Genomic DNA, 18288 nt, shown 5'->3' with positions numbered 1-18288 from the left:
GAAGCAGTATGTTAAGTCTTTAATAGTGCTGCATCCTGCACGCACTGGTACAGAAATAGAATTGGCTTCAGCACAAGTACTTGTAGGAGATGCAGGAACTAATTTTGCTTTGTGCAGAAAGGCTCGAGTATGTTGTTTGGCCACCACACATATGTATGAATGCTTTTCATGTTTATGTCTTTGTGACTAAAGAAAAGATGTGAGACAATTATTGGGAAGATGACAGCAAGCTGGGATAATAACAAGCTAGGCTGAGCTGGGATTTTGATAATTCTTCTTTCTTTTCAGTCAGTTGAAGCTTGAGACAATTTTATTGCTTTGCATACTGCGCTATTAGATGCTCACTTTTTTTTTTTTTTTTTTTGCAATATCTGTTCTCCATACAGGGAATATGATGGCTTCCCTCTCATGTGGGTAGAGAGGAGTTGTTTATTTCAGTAGCAGCTATTACTAGTATTCTGCCTGTCTGAGTAGCTAAATATGCAGTAAAAGCTGCAGTATTGTTTAAAAATGACTTGAATCAAGTGAGACTGGAGGAGTTCTGATTTATCAAAATTAGTATTTGAAGTACTGTAATCACTGTATGTTTTTCTCATTTAGTCCCTAACTGAAAATATCAGAGCTCCAAGAACTAGAGAGCTTTCAGCTGTGGGATCTCTAATCATAGCCAATTCCTCCAAGGTGCTGTTGGGTTAACTTTGTAAACCTACATCGATATCTCTAATTATTAAAAGGGAAGTCTGGGTTTTGAGTGCAAGAGTTGCATCTAGCTACTGATTTTGACAGGGTTTGACATCTATGAAGATACTTGCTGTGTAAATTTATGTTTGCTTTTCTTCCTGTTTTTATAGACAAAAAGGGAAATAGTGAGATCAAGTGTCCTGTTGTGGTCACATTTCTGCTTCTCCCACTTGTCAGTTCCTTACAGAAGATAACAGCTGTTAGTCTATTGTCCAGGTTGTTAAAAGTGTGCCCAAGTGGAAGAGGTTTTCCCTTTTATCACCCAGCACTGCCTCTTCCACTGACTTTTGTTACTGCTGCTCACAAAGATTGTCATCTTGGTTCTGAGCCCACTATAACATGTACACACTGCTTAAAGGTAAAGGGGTTTTTTTGTCCTGCCTCTCTAATCACAGGAGAAATCAGGCTGAACTGTTGTCTCTGTTCTTCACCTTAGTTCTCTTTTGATTTTGTTTTCAAAGCTGTTCTACAAACAAGTGCAGGTAAGGGCTTAGGTTTCCAGTAAATGCTGTATGAAATGTTTTGCTGTGTACTTCACCCTGCTCAAGATACTGGTGCTTGCTCAGTCAGCCTTAGATCCTTCTGAAGTGAATGGAGGCAAAGGACACCACCATCCAAAGTGAGGGAAGCAGTCAATATGCTGAAAAATAGAGATGTGGAAATGCTGGACAAATGGGCTGACAGGCCCTGCAGGGACTACAGCCAAGAGAATTGCCAAGTCCAGTGCTGGGGATGAATAACTCTTATGCCCCAGTGTGGGCTGAGTGTGGACTAGGCAGGAAGGAACACTGCAGAGAAGGAGCTGGGATTGCTCATGGAAACTAGTTGTGCTTGTGGCCAGCCTTCTCCTGGGATGGCTGCTAGCTAGAGAGTAGCCATCCTTCCCCAGTATTTGGCACTTGTAAAGTCCTGTCTGGGCTCTATAATGCAAGAAAATGGAGCACCATGATGGAGAAAGTCCAGTGGAAGCTACCCAAGCTTGTCAGGGAGGTGGAGCATGAGACACTGACAGGGAGAATTGTGTCTCTCCATGCTGGGGAAGAGATGGGAAAAGCAAAGAGCAGTTTTTACTGATATTTCCAGCTGCCTGAACTGATGATACAAAGAAGATGGAGCCTTCTGATGTGCCTGAGCACTTCTCAGAGGTATATGGCAATAAGGAGAGGCAAAGGATGCAAGTTTGAATGTGGGAAATGTTCACTGGAGGCTGTGGTGGGTTGACCTTGGCTGGTGGCCAGTTACCCACCAGCTGCTCTCTCATTACTCCTGCTTGATGGGACAGGGGAGAAAATAGGGTGCTAAGGCTTCTGAGTTGAGATAAAGATCAGTTACTGTCACAGGTACAACAGGGAGGCTTTGGCAAGATGGGAGAGTTGGAGTTGCAGGAGTTTATTGCCAGTTCAAGAAGATTTGGTTTATGAGAAGCAGGCAAAAAGTGACACACCCTATCCCTTTTGTTTTTCCTGAGGCTCAGCTTAACTCCTTTACTTCTAACCTCTGTCTTTCTGTCCAGCAGCTTAGAGAGATGTTAATAATTCCTTTCTGCTTTATCTTCCCCCTGACACGTTTCCCCTGCTCCAGCATGGCTCCTTCCACAGGCTGCAGTCCAGAGTAAGCACAGCCTAGCACAGATCCTCTGTGAGTCACATTTCCTTCAGGGCTTGTTCCTCTGGTCTGATTTGGGTCCTCCAGAAGCTGCAGTGTGGATATGTGCTCTGGCACACACCTCTAATTAGGCTGCAGGACAGTTCCTGCTCCACTGTGGTCCCTTCTGTGGGCTACAGGGAAATAAATAACCTCCAGTGCATTTCCTTTCAGTGATGTATCTAGTCTGGCATTACTTGTGGCTGAGTAGACTCAAAATTGCTGTTTAAAACAAGGGAAAATTGCAGAGTATTAAATATTAGTAACCAGCCTGGAATACCTGATGTCTGGATATTGTTGGGCCTTTCTAGTGATGAAGTGAGATGCTTTGGATACAGGAGCTGGGAGTCAGTTAGATTAGTTAGTCAGTCTGTTAGATTTGATTTATAGGGAAAAGTTAGAACCAGACTCACATAATTTTACAGCTTATTGTATTTCTGTGGTTCTTCAAAGATTCCTGGCAACTGAAACAAAGTTAAAGCTGTATAGAAATGGAAATTTTTCATTTTGTTTCCAAAAAGCATGGCAAGTGATTAGGTTAGAGAATAATTTGTGGAAGAAATGAAAAACATAGTACACTCTGGAATGTGAGGAGTACGGGAATGTTATTTTTCTTATAATTAAGTAACAACAGATGATTTATGTCTTAATAGGAAAAGCAGACATAACTGGATTGTTACAATTTGCAGTCTGTAGTCAAAGTCTGAGAAGGGGAGATAGCTGCTGCACAGGAGAAGTATCTACAATAGCAATACACTAGTCTTTTAGTAAATTTAACATAGATCTTGAAATGCTGATGGATGCCATTTGAAAGCTCACAGATAAAACTTAGTAATGAAATTGTGTGACAAAGCAATACCTGCAGTGAGTTCTGGGATCACCAGGACTGGGAAGAAGAATGAGCAGGGAACTGGGGAGAGGCAGTAGGAATGTGCAGCCAGGAGCTTGTAGGAGGGGCAGTTAAGCAGACCCAGTAATTCCTTACTGAACAGGAAAGGGTATGAGGGAGCATCACAATAGCTGAGGTCAGAGCAGGAGAGGATTTCAGTGAACTTTAAGGAAAATGAACCACGACAAACCTGTTGGAAGAAAATAAGCATCTCTCTGTCTTGAAGAAGGCCCAGAGGAGGATGGGGGGAACTATTAACCCAGATTTACTGCTGAGGTCTGGGCAGCTTGGCCTTGATCTCTGGGAAGGATGAAGGAGCAAACTGTGCCAAGGACAGGAAGGTGATTAAGGGTAGTCAGCCTGGATTTGTGCCTTACTGACCTGATGGACTTCTGCAGTGAGATGATTGGATCAGTGCATGAGAGCAGAGCAGTAGCTGTTTGTGTATCTTGGCCCTTGATGCTGTCTCCTGTAGCATCATTGGCAATCTGATGGACTACAGACTAGGTAAATGCATGGTGAGGTGGACTGAGAACTAGGTGAATTTGTGGGGCCAAAGGTTTGTAATCAGTGACACAAAGTCCATGCAGAAGCCACCAGCTACTTCTGGTATATCCCAGGGTTCAATACTGGGGCTGGTATTTTTAAACATTTTTATTAGTGACCTGGATGATGGGACAGTGCACCTTCACCAAGTTGGCTGGTGACACAAAACTGGGAGGAGAGGCTCATATGCCAAATGGTCCCTGTTCAGAGGCACTCAGTACACTGCAGAAGTTGGAGCATGGGAACTTTGGGAAGTTCAACAGAGGGAAATGTCAAGTCCCGCATCTGAGGAGAATGCCACCTTGGCCACATACCAGTACACACTGGTAGCCAACTGGCCAGGAAGCCTTCTTGCAGAAGAAGGACCCAGGGCTCCTTCTTTGTGAAAGCTGAGTATGATGCAGCAATGGAGAAGGCCAGCAGCACACCTTTGGAAGAGCATCCCAGTAGGTAGAGGAGGGTGGTTCATTCCCTTCACCTCAGCACTAAGGAGACACCACAGCTTGGCAGTGGCTGAGGTTGGCAGGCACCACTGAGGACCATCATCGAGTCCTCCCTCCTGATGCAAGGTCAGGAGAACAGATGGCTCAGTACTGTGTCCAGTGAGGGGTTGAAAATCTCCAAGACTGGATACTCCACAGCCCTCTCAGTGCAATCTTCCCTGGGGTTCAAACATCCAGGTAGTAAACCTGTGTTCTGTTTAGGCAGGATAAGATGCATCTCTGTGCCCTTTGTCTCTCTTTGGGCTCCCTCCTTACACCCTCCCATCAATATGAATAAACATTGATAAGGTGCTCTTGAGATGAATTCTTTTCTTGAGCAGAGGGTACTGGAGGCCTCTGCAGTGTTCAAGCACTTGTTTTCTGGGGCTGTTTCTATTGTAAGGAATATAGCTCTTGGATGTAGCAATGCACAGTGACCAGCAGATGTGGGATCTTTTTTTCAGTTTCTTTTTAATATATAATAGTCTGAAATGCTTAGCATTTAAACCTCTATATTAATTCAGGTTTCATAAAGATGTTGATGATTTTGGAAGCTTTCTGAATGATAAATGTATCTATGATCTGCTGAACTATTAGATATAGTTCAGGCAGTGTCTGGTTTCTCAGAAGTGTTTAGAAAGTAACTTCTTCCCAGATATCTTTGTTCTTAAATTGTGGTTTTCTGGCAGAATTCCCACTGCAGAAGGGATGTTTGAATTGTGCTCCATGTCAACAATTGCAGTGTTTGTCTTCTGCCCAACCAGGACTGGATTCTTAGAGTGAAAGACTCCAGTATTTGCCAGCAGTTTAGTGTTTGTTTCCAGGCAGACAGTGTGTAGTTTATCTTCTGCTGACTTAAATATCTTTAAGAGCACAATTGGTGAGATGAGTCAGAAGCAAATGGTATCACACTTCACTTCATGAGGATAGGATCCCTGCCTGGGATAATTTAATGTTGCTTCAGTATAAACAAATGAACTCTGTCACTCTGTACCGTGGCATTGATGGCAAGAATAGTGGATACACTAAATCATGAATGTTTCCTCTTGCAGAGGTCTGGGGTTTCTGTTTCACCAAGAAGCTTACATTTTGTAGGCTCTGGGGAAATACAAGTGTAATATTTATATTCCTGCAGCTTCACTGAGTGGAATGTGGTTTTCCTGAGGTTCTTTGAAGTCTGTGAGTGGGTTGTTGCAATGCTGTATTTCCCTGAGACACTGGGTGGGATGGTGGTGGTGAGACCTGGGAAGCTGTGGCCGTGTGGACACTTCTGGACAGTCCTACATTGGACAGAGCCAATGAGAAAACTACAGGGGAAGCTACTTTGGGCAAAAGGAGGTGGTGGAGAGCCAGCCTTGAGCAGATGACAACACTGTCATACTAAAGAGTTACGAAGAGCAGTGTGTGTGCCCACCATCGTAGGACTGATTGCTTGGTTTTGGCCTCACTATCACTTTTCTGGAAATGAAATGGGTTTAGCTTTTGTCCTCTGCAGGCTCATCAAGGATCTCTCGTGTCCGGGTGCGTGCTGTCACATGTCCTTGACGAGTTGCTTTGGTTGCATCATCTGCAGAGGTGAAATCTGTATTTTCCACCTCTAGAGAGCAACCTCGAGCTGCTCTCAAATAACTGCCGGGGTAAAGCTCCCACGGAGCCTTTGCTGAATGATGTGAGTTTGAACTGAAATGTTTGGTCTCTGAATGGTCTCGTGGTCTCATAGTACCAAGGAAGTTTTTAATATTCTCCATAATTACTGTGTTTTGCTTCCGTGTACTCCCTAAAGATTCGTGGTGCTAAGCACATATCCAGCTTCTCTCTGAAGACCCTGAAGCAATTGGCATGTCCCAATGGTGGAAGAGAATTCTGGTGGACTCAGAATTGCTACTTAAAATGGTATATGTCTAATTTAAGGTACATTATAAGATTTCAATATTTTAAAAGTAGGTTCTTTGGCTACACTGTTTACTAGTACTGCTTGTTTTACCAAATATTAAATGAAGGAATTTGAGGGATCACATGTACTTTCCATCAAAGCAAAAGTCTTCCACTTCCAACCTTCTGTACTGTCTCCTTTTGCAATGTTCAACCCTACTTCACACCCATGGCAACAGGAGAGATCCTGCAGGTGAAGGCTGTAGGACTTTGATACAGGCCTTTAAATATTTTTAAAATAGATTTGTGAGTTTTTTGATGTGTGAAAATATTCCTGTAGTCCCTAAGCTACTAAGTTTTATTTCCACAACAAACTTAGATTTTTAAAATCAATTACTCAAAATGGAGGACTTTTTAACTTCTAGTAGAGCCTGGCCTTTTCCTTTCAGACTCTTCAGGAGGAATTCCTGCTCTCTGGGGACATGTGGGAATCATGACACACAGTTACTTTCTCTGGCACCTGTTTGTTTTGCCTTGTGTGAGCAACAGCATCAGTCCAAAGCAGATCTGCCAGCTGGTGCAGCTGAACCCCACCTGTTTCCCCATGTCCTGGTTACCTCCTTTGGCTAAGAGAAAACAGAAAGCTGTTTTCACCTGTAAACACGATGGAGAAAGCAGCTGTAAGAAGTGTTACTCTGGCTTGCATGGGACAATCTCACGTGGTAAGGCCCTGCTTTCCCACAGCAGAGCAGCCAGGAGCAGGGCCTCAGCCCTGCTGGCTTCCCAGTCCTGTTCTGCTCTCTCACATCACCTTGGTTACATTACTCTGTCACAGGTCCTTGCACGTTCCTTGCTGAATCTCTTAATTCTCTGTCCTCCTGCAACTGCAACTTTTCCATTTTCCCCTTTTTCCCACTTCTTAACACTCTTCTACTACTCCCTTTTCTTATTCCTCTTGTATTTATAAACTGCCACACTAGCAGAGGCTGCATTTTTGAATGTTTTCATGTTGCTAAGTGGTATTTTTCCTCTCTTCTCAACAGCCTGTTTTTCTTAGAAGTGTTTAGTACCTGCAGTTCCCACTTAGCTGCCCTAAATTCAGATGCATTTTTGTCTTTATCTCCCATAGCTAAATAACAGTTTACCTTGCCACATTCACCCTTGTGAAAGCTTGTAGTCATTACTAAAACTGTTTTCTTGGACAATACTGTTTCAGAATTGGTTATATTTCACAATGTATTCACAATTGACTGTGTTGTGTGTTGTTACAAGAGACCTGCAACCTGCTCATAAGGGTTTTTCCAACCTGGACCAGGCTCTGGAGCCTGTGACTTGAATCCCATCATGCTGCAACCATCACCAATGCCCCAAAGTATTGTGAAGCAAAGGAAAGGCTGATTATTTGGCTAATCTGCTCATTATGCTCCACTGATTAAGAGTCTGAAAATACTAAATTACATAGGGATTTTCAGCTACTAATGCTACAGCAACTAATCAAGATTAAAAGACACTGTTTTCACCAGCTATTGGAGTCAAACTATCCATAAAAATTCCACTTACCCCTTGTGAAACTGTGGATCAGTTAGCTATGTCAGTGTTCTTTCAACTTAATTCAGAGTTAAACAGGTGTCAGAAGAACCCCAAGAAAACAAGCATTATGAGCTTAGATGGATGCAATAGGAAATAGCAGGTGCAGCCTGAGAGAGTTCATCCCCAGGTGACAGGGCTGTACTGCTCTGGGGCGGTGTGGGAGAGGTGGCAGTGCCACTGTGGCACCATGGAGGCTTTGCTAGCCTGGCACTGATACTCTGGGCATGCAGATGGCTTAGAAGGGCTCAGCACCTTTAGAGACACTGTAAGGAAAATTTAAATGTACTTTTTCGGACCATGATGAGTAATCTGTGCACAGAGAGGAATGTCTGCCATGCAGAGCCCAGCCTTTAGGAATTTCTTGCTGTCATTTGCTCTAAACTAATAAGAATCTTTGGCTTCCTCCTTCTCCCAGCAGATAATTTTCCATATCAAATAGTGTTGAAGTAGTGAGATGCTGTTACTCTGCCACTGCTGTTACCTGCACACAGCCTGGTGTGAAGTGGCAGGGTCTGCCTTAACATGCCATTGTAGCACTTGCTGAGTGTTTCCCCTTCTGAAATGGATCAGTTCTGGCACCATTGCTGTGCTGATGGATCCTGGCTCTACACCATTGTGTCAGCAGAGTGTTGTAAGGCTCCCTGTGTCTGCACTTACAGAGAAACTGAAAAACAGCAGATTTTCATTCCTGCTGGCAACAAAATCTGAAATTAATAATGATGAACAATTTTCTGCTAAATAGTAAATCAATTATATTTTTAACTGGGGTACATAACTTTGAAGAATAAAGCTTATATCATTTTCACTTGATCAGAATGAAATAACAAGTTTCTTCCCAAATACCAAACTGGTCAATAAGAATTCTTCACTTAAACTGTCCAAAATGGTTAGTTTCTAAAAATGTGTGACACACCTGTAGTGGCTAAATTTTCATAAGAATTTAGAAAAATGCTTGTAAGTACATATCTATGAGCATCTTTGTTGCCAGCTAGAGGTGGTTTCAATCCAGTTTCCCTCTGGTCTTCACCTGGGATTGTCACCTTGCGGAAATGCTGTGGTTTAGAAAAACATCTTTGCCCACCTTTGGCAGAGAGAGCTTTGGCTGAATCTTTTGCAAAGGACTTTTTCCTCCTCTGAAGATTTGAGGTGTTCTAATGGCACTGTAGATGAATGAAGATGGATGAAAGAACCAAACCTTTTGGAATTGTGTCTCTGAAGGGACAGCACTAAAGCCATCTTGAAACTGCAACACACCTCATGGGCCTGGGTGTATTCTTTGTAGAGGATAAGTAGGCATTTACTGCCACCGTGTTCAGCACTGTGACTGCTGTGGCAGTCATTAGTACTGCAAATAACACTTTCAAACATAATACTCAGTGTTTTTCAGTGGGACCAAACTCAGTGGAAAATTGAGAATTAAACTGTTTAGGAAAAATTAGCCCAGCTGATACCAGAATGGATTATGGTACCTACATCTTGGTATTTTTCTAGAAATTGCTGTGGTTAGTGCTGTAAAGTAGTGTTTTAAAATTATTTTAGTATATTTCCTAATGGAAAACATATTAATACAATAATTAGGTAAAAATAACTTTACATTCTTTTAAAAAGACCCACTTCTAATTCTTAAAATTCAGGTTTAGAATTATTAAATATTTCAGCTGGCCTTATCAAAGGGTATTGCTTAAGATAGCTAGGGATATTTTTTTGTTTCTGTGAAAAAAAAAGCTGTTGTAATAAAAAAGTACATTTTTCATTCAAGCACTTCAAACTTCAAAGCTTCAAAACTTGGAGCTAAAATGAACGGGTTACATGCCATCCCCATTTCAGTTAATGATCTCTTGCCACTTGTTTCTGTCAGACTTGGATTGCACTCAAAATGCTGAATCAAACCTATAATTTTCCTATTGTTCTGCTTTGCTGGAGGACAGTTCAGGCTCCTAATTCAGGTCTTTGTATCTCTTGTTGGCTCTCACACAGCTGACCCCAAGAAATGTAATAGCCAAGTGAGAATAATAATACAAAATCCATTTTTGTTTAAAATAACTGTGTGGATACGTTGTTCCTCTTGAACAATTTCCTAATTAAAATTATAAAGCAAACAAACAAAAAACCCCCACAAAAACTCTCTCCACAAATCCCCCGAAAACCCACAAACAAACTAACAACCAAAAAAAACCAAACCAAAACCAACAAACCCACAACAAGTGGTCTTCCACAACAATGAAATTCAAGTTTCAGAAGATAGTTGTGAATTTCACAACAATCTCTGGAAGTGGATCAGCTGCTTTACAGAACTATTTTTTTTATGTAATTACTAACACCTTGTCTTGTCTTAAGCAAATATTGACAAAGGACAATATCTAAAAGCAATATATTTTGAAGTAGCCAACCTTTTTGCATAACTTGGCAAGGGAACCAGGATGTGAAGCATTTCCTGCACAAGAATGGGAGGAGCAGGGTTAGCAAACAGAAGGCAGCTTAACCGAAGTGTGAAATTCAGTTCTAAACAGCAAAAATGGTGATGTCTGCATGTAAGCTGGCTGGCTCAGCTCTCAGCACAGACAGCCTGAGCAGGAGTTTGTCAGGGCTGTGTGAGCAGGGGTGGCCAGGGCTCTTTCAAGCACCATAAGGCAGCTGAGATCTGCTGGTAGAATCACACAATTGTTTAGGTTAGAAAAGACCTTTAAGATCATCAAAGGTAGGATGATAGGTAAGACATGGGGCCAGTGGGAGGCCCATATCCACCTGGATCCTACCTGGATCATGAAATGCTTTGCTTGTCTACCTGAATCCCCTCTGGCTGAGCAGCTGAACTTCTCTGTTCCTTAGATCCCCATGGAATGTTGTGGGCCATGGATAGGGTTACATGTCTTCATCTCATCCTGAATCCCAAGGGCTTCATTTCCACACTGTGATGTCTCCTACCTCCTCAAGCTGCAGTTCTTCCCTGGAGCTCTCTGTAAATCTCTGTTTTGCTGTTTAAATTTGTGGGGTTTTTCCCTATCTTTATGGTAAATCACACACAGAACACGAAAACAAAGGTGCTGCCAAGTGTGAAGCCAGCCAAGCATTGAGGAGTGCACTGGGACTGTATCAGTGATCCAGCTGTGGTCAGACACAGCAGCTTCAGGCTCGTGGCTTGGTCTCAACCCTCAGGTGTGCAAAGAGCGAACACTTGGTGCCCTCCAGCTGCTGCTCTCCTCTGGGGCCAGCTGACTCAGGCTGCTCTGCTTGCACAATGCAGCCACAGGCACAGCAGGGGCAGAGTGAAGCTGAATGAACACCTGGGCACTGAAAGGATGTCGTGCATAGACCTAATGGATAAAGAGATGATACCCTCCAGCAGTGTTTTGGTGCACAGAACAGCTCCTTCTGAAAAGAGCAGCTGGGTGAATCAAACATTCAGAGACTCTTCTGAGCCTAAATGAGCCCATGCCTCTTCAAAAGCAGCTGGGATATTCCTCAGGATAGAACTTCCTGAGGGACCTCTTTACTTTTATACATATCCTAGCTTTTATACATATGTCCTAGTTGGTGTACTGGCATGATATCCCATACAATGTGTGTGTTTATTTTTTCAGCAAACAAGGGCTGGAATATTCCCTTTTTGCAGGTTTGTAAATGAGGGAGAGAGCTAAACTTCCAAATTTCCAAATATGTTCAGGTTTGCAAATCCATCCAATCTCAATTAAATTTAAGCCCAAATATTCAATGACATTTAAATATTACCTATTCACTTTGAGACACAAAACATGCCAGAGTGGAGAACAATGAAATTCATAATTTAATAGAATTCCTCAAATAAATAGGAATGCATTTAGTTATTTACTATCATCCACAAGAGTGAGATAGTGTCTTACCAAAGGAGAATAACTAACATTTCTAAAAGAGGATTATCTTCGTTTTCCTTTCCTGAATCAACGGGCTTCTCACTGCAGTTTGTTTGACTATGGAATTAAAAAGTGTAACAATTTTAGACTGAGGCAAATGAATCTGTTTAAGTCAAGCAACCCTTGAGTTGTCACCATTTACACACTGTCACATCACAGCAAGCTGAGATCAGTGCTACCTTACATTAATTAACAGATGAATCAGCTCTTTAAGATACAAATTAATGGAACTGATCTTAAGAGAGCAAGAAAAATCTTAGCTGAAGAGGGAAACCTCCCTCATAGGAAGAGGGCTTGGTCATTCAATGGAGAGGCAGCCCTTGCCAGCATTTCTGCTCCATCTGTAAGTGAAACCTTCTGGCAAATGGAGCTCAGGCAGGCAGGAGCAGCTCCAGCCCTGCTCTGCTTCCAAGGGAAAATGCGGCCGTGTTGTCGTCATTCAGAGGAGTGCAAGGAAGAAATCAGTAATCTGCTGACATGGGAATGGTAATGGAGATATATTTTGAAACTGATGTAAATCCTGTTTGGTGACGTGCTGGTGAGTCACCAGGGTGGGTGGAAGTGATTTTGCATAATAACAGTATCATCTGCTTTCTGCAACAGCAAACACAGGCTCTGTGCAGCAGCCAGTGAGTCATATGCTGTGTACCAACCTAAAAGGGGGGAAACCTCAAAATATTTACAGTTGCATTTCACATCTCAGTGCTAAAAGGTATTGGGAGTGGGCACGGGTGGTGCACAGCTATTCTGGTTTCCCCCTGGACTGACCACATCCAACCCAGGAGTCAGAACTTTGGAGGAATCTTAGGAAGATGCTGCTGTAGGCTCCACAGTGTTTAGACAGAATAAAAGAGGACAGATAGCAGGACAGGATCTTTCAGAATTAGCATTTATAAAGAGTGAGACTGAATTCAGAATAATTGCACTGAGGTAAACTTTCAGTGGCACTTTCAAATAAGCTCAGCAGAAGCAGTGGAGCTCAAAGGAAGACACATGTACCAAAGGTTGTGCTGAAGCTTAGAAATATTCACAAGTGCTTATTGAATGGAGAGGTGTTTTTTTTGAACATTTTATTTTTTAGATGACAAAATATGGTTTAAAATTCAGCATGATTGCTCTTAATTGGACTCTTACACACTTATAACATAAACGTAATTAAGTCCTGCCAGTTTCCATCTCCTTTTTCCTGTCCTCCTGGCACTGTAGGGAACAGAAGAAAAGCCTAGGAAAAGAAGGCAGCAAAAAAAATTGTACTTGTCAGGTTTATAGTTGACTGAGTAGGCCCTGGATATGTAGAACTAGAAACTCCTCAAATTACAGAGCTTTCCTAATGTAGAACACAACTAATGGAGTGTCTGACTACTTCCTTTTTAATTGCATTTACATTTTCCTGCACTGTTACATTAGGCTGATAGAGCATCTAGTATATTTCAAAACAAATGAATTACCTGTAAACAATTAACCTGTGGCAGTACATGCTTAATTTTGTAGTACCCACAGAGAGAAGAATGCATCCAAAGGAAAAAGTCAAATATATTTTAATTAAGACTTGGGTATTAGGGCCATAAAATTGCAGGCTTGCTCTGCCAGGAACAACTGAAGTGCTAAATGTTTACCCAGTATGATACTTAGTTACATAAAATACTGCTTTCATAACTAGGTTTTATGATTTACCTTCTTAATTAGGAGCAAAGTGTAGTCTTGGAACAGAGTACAAGGTAAACAAATTTGATGTGGAGGAGCTCTACAGAGACTTGGGTAGATGACAATAAATCCATCACTGCTCTGTGCTACAGGTCTGTTTGCAGTCTGAGTTTTCCAGAGACGTCACGGTCGGTGCCCATGTCGGCTTCTGCAGGGCAGCAGTGACTGATTTGCACCTTTTAGGGACAAACTCAATGGCTCTTTCTGCTGGAGAACACCACCCAGGTACTTTGAGCTTCTCTTTGCATTATCCTTTCTTACTTACACTTAATATCCTTGCTGGATATTACACTTGATGTCCTTTGTTCAGGAGCCCTAATCAATAGATATTTAAACACTCTCAAATGAGGCCTGGTGCACAGCTGACAAATGTTTTTCACCCCAGAAAATAATTTTATTTCACTAGCTACCTGTTTATTTGAACAACCCAAAGGGACTGGTGGAAGACCTTAGACCTTCTTTAAGAGAGAGATCTCAACTGGGCTGTCACAGCCTGGCAATACTTTGTAGATGTGTTTCCATAGGTGGTCATTGCACCCTCCAAACAGTTTCGTGAAGGCAAGGGCTGTTTAGAACAACCAGCAGCTCTCAATGTGACAAAGTTCATCCAAAGTTCATCCAAGCCAGAGTTTCTCCATTATGACCTTTTTCCTACCTCCTTTTCTTTTGATCCCTTTGAACTATTCAAACTCACAGGAAAGTAGGAGATATTTTCCATGAGGACAAATACAGCTAGCAATTAGCAAGCATGCTATACCCCAGGCATCCCACTTTTCCATCACCATCACCCAGTCTCTGCTTCTGTGCAGTGGTTGCAATCTACTTTCTATCCTTGACTGCAAATGGGGTAGCTCTGCATTGCAAGAGCAGTAAATGGCACTGCTGCTCAATTCACACATGGAGCAAAGATCTTTATGCAACTTTGGAATGTTTGAACTCCCAATGTGTCAGAAGTTAGATGAGGCAAACCTGAGGTTTTGTCTTTCCACATATGCATTTTGAAGATTTCTATTCACACAGCCCACAGAAAGGGCAGGATGCACGTTGTACAGACATGCACATCTGCCCCAATTTTCATAAGGTATCAGTGAAATGCCATGCAGTGGGGACACTTTGATGCCTGCAGTGTATTGGTTTTTCACTACTTGCTGGGAAAGTGAATATGATTATACTGATCCTAAACTTCCCACTTATGCAAAGCTTATAGTTTGTTCACTGGGAAACATTCACTATTCACAAGGGAAGGAGACTGGACCCTGGCAAGGTCAGGTCCATGTTAGAGTCCAGGTGTGGTTCAAAGGCTGAGAAAGCTGAAAAGAAATGACCACAAAATTTCCTTGATGGTACTCCATCACAGGGAACTTCTGTGCTGCCAGGCTACAGTTATTCACAACTGAGAATCTAGTAAATTATTATTCTGAAACTAAATTGAAAGTTTCAGATGGGAGAATTCAAGGCCTTGCTCTCTGACTCTGTGAAATTGGAATTTGAGGTTCTATTTCAGAGTAATTTTCAAACATGAAAAAGAGGCAGTGGACGAGTGAGTTAATTTACCTCTCTCTATTTATGAGCAGTTTGGAGCTAGCTTACCAAACCTTCACACGTAGCTAATGTTGAGTATCACCCACACATGACCAGGAAGCTGTGAATACTAAACTGAAAACTTGCCTTGTTTGATTTGCCATATCAGATAAATGAAGGCTACTATTTCCTTGTTGAAAGGAATGCATAATTAATACAGAGCAATGTGGAAATTATATGGTATAAATTTCAAAACTTTTAAAGACAATTATTTGAGAAATCAAGGCAAGCAAATTAAATCTTTCAAGTGTTCACAGCAGTAAAGAGGAATGCTCAATAATTTACTCATATAAACTATGTGAAAGCTGCAGAGGCAATCTTGCTTCCAGGCATATTGCAAGCTTGGAGTGATGATGTCAAATGAGTGTATAACACAGCTAAATAATTCTCATTCTCCTCAGATACATGGAATACATTACTAGAAAGAAAAAGTTTTAAATTCAAATTCTTCTCCCTCCTCTAAAAATGTTCTTGAACCACAGGGATCCCGGGTAGGTCAGTAAACTGACCTGCTGGGTACTTTCTGGGGTGAAGAGAACAGATCTGTGAGAAAAGCTGGGGTCTGAAACCAGATTTAATACCATCTAATAAAACAAGCAGAGATGCCACACAAAAAAATGAAGAGAGGCAGGACATCTCTTAAATCTCCTGTTGCACCTAACACTGAAATTGTCACTGGGATGCAAAGGAATCAGTATCACCAAAGGGAAATTAATAGTGGGTCCTACAACAATTGTGCATGCATTTTATGAGTAAGAGTTTCTTTTCATTATTTCAAACCTATTTTAGAGGTAAATGTAAATTCCCTGATATTCCCTTCCCTTGTTCATCCCCTGCCCACCCTGCCCTTTTACTTCCTACTCCCATTATTTCAAGTAGCATTTTTTGAAACCAGCACACACAGAGCAGACATCACTGACAGCATGAGGAGGAAAAGCATCACTGCAGCGTGCACAAGGCAGCACAAAACCAGAGCAGCTAAAGCACAGTCCAAGCTCCACTAATAGGATCTGTGGGAGACCACCCTTTTTTAGCAATTAATGAAGAGAGGTCAGATTTTAATGCCTTAATCATCTCCAAGCATGAGGGTAGCAGCATGACAAATTAAACTTGATCTAAAAAATTGCATTTTTAATCCCTCTCCTGCTAGGCTACACCACCTCAGGTGCTGAAGTAAAGGAAGAAAAATAAATTGTAAAGTTTTTCCCCTTAAGTGTTCTGCAGATTTTAATTCTTCACTTGCACATTGCCATCAACCTCTTCCCACCCTGCATCAATTGATCTCCACCAGCTTCACAGGGGTAGTGAGCAGTTGAGTGGTTCCCATATGATTACCCTCCTGGAAGAGATGGAATCAGGCCAAGGGTTCAACTGATCCTGGGTATTTTCTGTTTCTGGAGGCAGATTTCCTTGTCTGCCCACTTCCTTTCCCCATGCAATTCTCAGTACAAAGCTAACATTATTGAATTCATACCCTTGTACTGTTCCCTTGGTGTATTAAAGATGCCATCTCTGTTTCATGCCAGCCAACATGCACTCCCCTGCCCTAGGCTGTGGTATTTTATGGCCACAGCACACACCCTCTGCACAATGGCTCTGTGCCTCAGAGTTTGCTCTTTAGCTCAGCAGGGAGTCAGAATGGGGCAGATCCATCAGCATTGTGCCCTGCACACCTGGCAGTGAGGAGTCATGTTCAATAATTCAGAATGAATTATGATAAAAGGGTATCCACAATTGTATTTGGCACTTTTAATAAAACAATGCAGACATCTTTTTTTCTCCTAGTCGCTTAAATTTATTTTAAACACACCAAAGAATGAAACTTCCTTTAGCTATGGGGGAAAAATTGCAGTTTTAAAAAGTAGTTCTCAGTCCCACTAGGAGCTGATGAAAATAAAAATCATTTACTTACTAGAGTAAACAAACATTTTATTTTGGTCATACAAAAAAATCTTATTTGAAAGTATGTTTTTAAATTCAAAATCAAAATGACACCAGAAGTTTAAACATGAAATCTGTAATAGTTCCATTATTATTTTTCATCAGTAATTTTCTCAACGCTCCACGAAAAGTGGAAATTTGAAAGGTGATGTGAAATACTAGTGCAAGGAAAATGAACATGGTTCAATGTAATGCTTTAAGACTCCACTTCACATTTATGGTCTAGTTCCTCTCCAGTGGTGGTAGAAATAACAGGAAAGAAAGAGAAGCCTTTTGTTGCTCTTCTGCCATTGGTTTTTCAAGGGTTTGAAAACTGCTAGGAAAAATAAGTGTCAGAAGACAAAGTTCCTGCAAATAGAGCTAGAACTGAAATCAAAGTGATGTAAAAGCACACACCCCAGCAGGGAGCAGCTGCCAGAGCCCCTTAAACTTTCAAGTTAAAATGAAACAATTTGTAAAGCCTCCCCCAAGGTTGTGCTCCAGTGTGTTCTTCATTTAGAGCTCTTGGTCTAGGAAGTTTTGCACAGTCACAGTGTGAGACACTGATGTGTTGGTCAGGTTTTCATTTGAAGACTCAGGGATATCTGGCAGTTTTTCCTGGGCCATGCCCCGTGCTCACCCAGGGCACGCACAGCTCCTGGGAAGGGAGTCAGGATGTGAGTTAGGTTCCTTTATTGGCTCAGACACCGCTATATCCCGTTGGCCTGGGGACTGTTTGCTGGGGAGCAGTTTGATTGAAATACAATCTCTTTTTTAATGCTTTTTAGAAAAAGTAATGTATTTTTAATCAACAAAACATTACCACAGAAATGAAAAAGTAGTTCAGATCACTGCCCCAGTCACCCTGGGACCTTGGCAGCACAACTATGGGGACAAGAGCTGCTGGCAGCCCCCACGTGGGTGAGGGATCTCAGCAGATCTCAGTCAGAAATTAAGATTGCTGGGAGTGAGTATTTGGCTGAGAAACTGCTTAGAAGCACCTCAGTGGTCATGTGTTTTGGGAAGCACAGGGGGTGATTTGGGAGCTTGTTCAGCAGTGTCTGACCTGAATCCCTTCAGAACAAGTAACAGGACCTACTGCCTGGGATGCAGAGCTAAGGCCTGTGGGATCCTCATAAAGAGCTTGAGCCAGCCTTAGGGACAAGAGCTCTTACTCCAGAGAATTTGTGTTCCTACTTGCAGCTCCCAAAACACTGGACAGCTTGATTTTGGATTTCAGTGGATGAATACTTTACAGCTCACAATCATGCTGGGTGATGGCATGAAATGCAGAACATGACTTCTGTATTGCTCTGTAAGTTCTCACAGGGGGAAGAGTCATTCCTGCTGCTCTACTGCAAAGTTACTCCAGGAGAGAAAGCTTTACCTGGGATAAAGTCTCCCCTTCAGGATGTGATCCCACAGTGTT

Source organism: Melospiza georgiana, chromosome 1, assembly GCF_028018845.1.
Source record: "Melospiza georgiana isolate bMelGeo1 chromosome 1, bMelGeo1.pri, whole genome shotgun sequence".
NCBI lineage: Eukaryota > Metazoa > Chordata > Aves > Passeriformes > Passerellidae > Melospiza > Melospiza georgiana.
Note: the sequence above shows the minus strand (reverse complement) of the source record.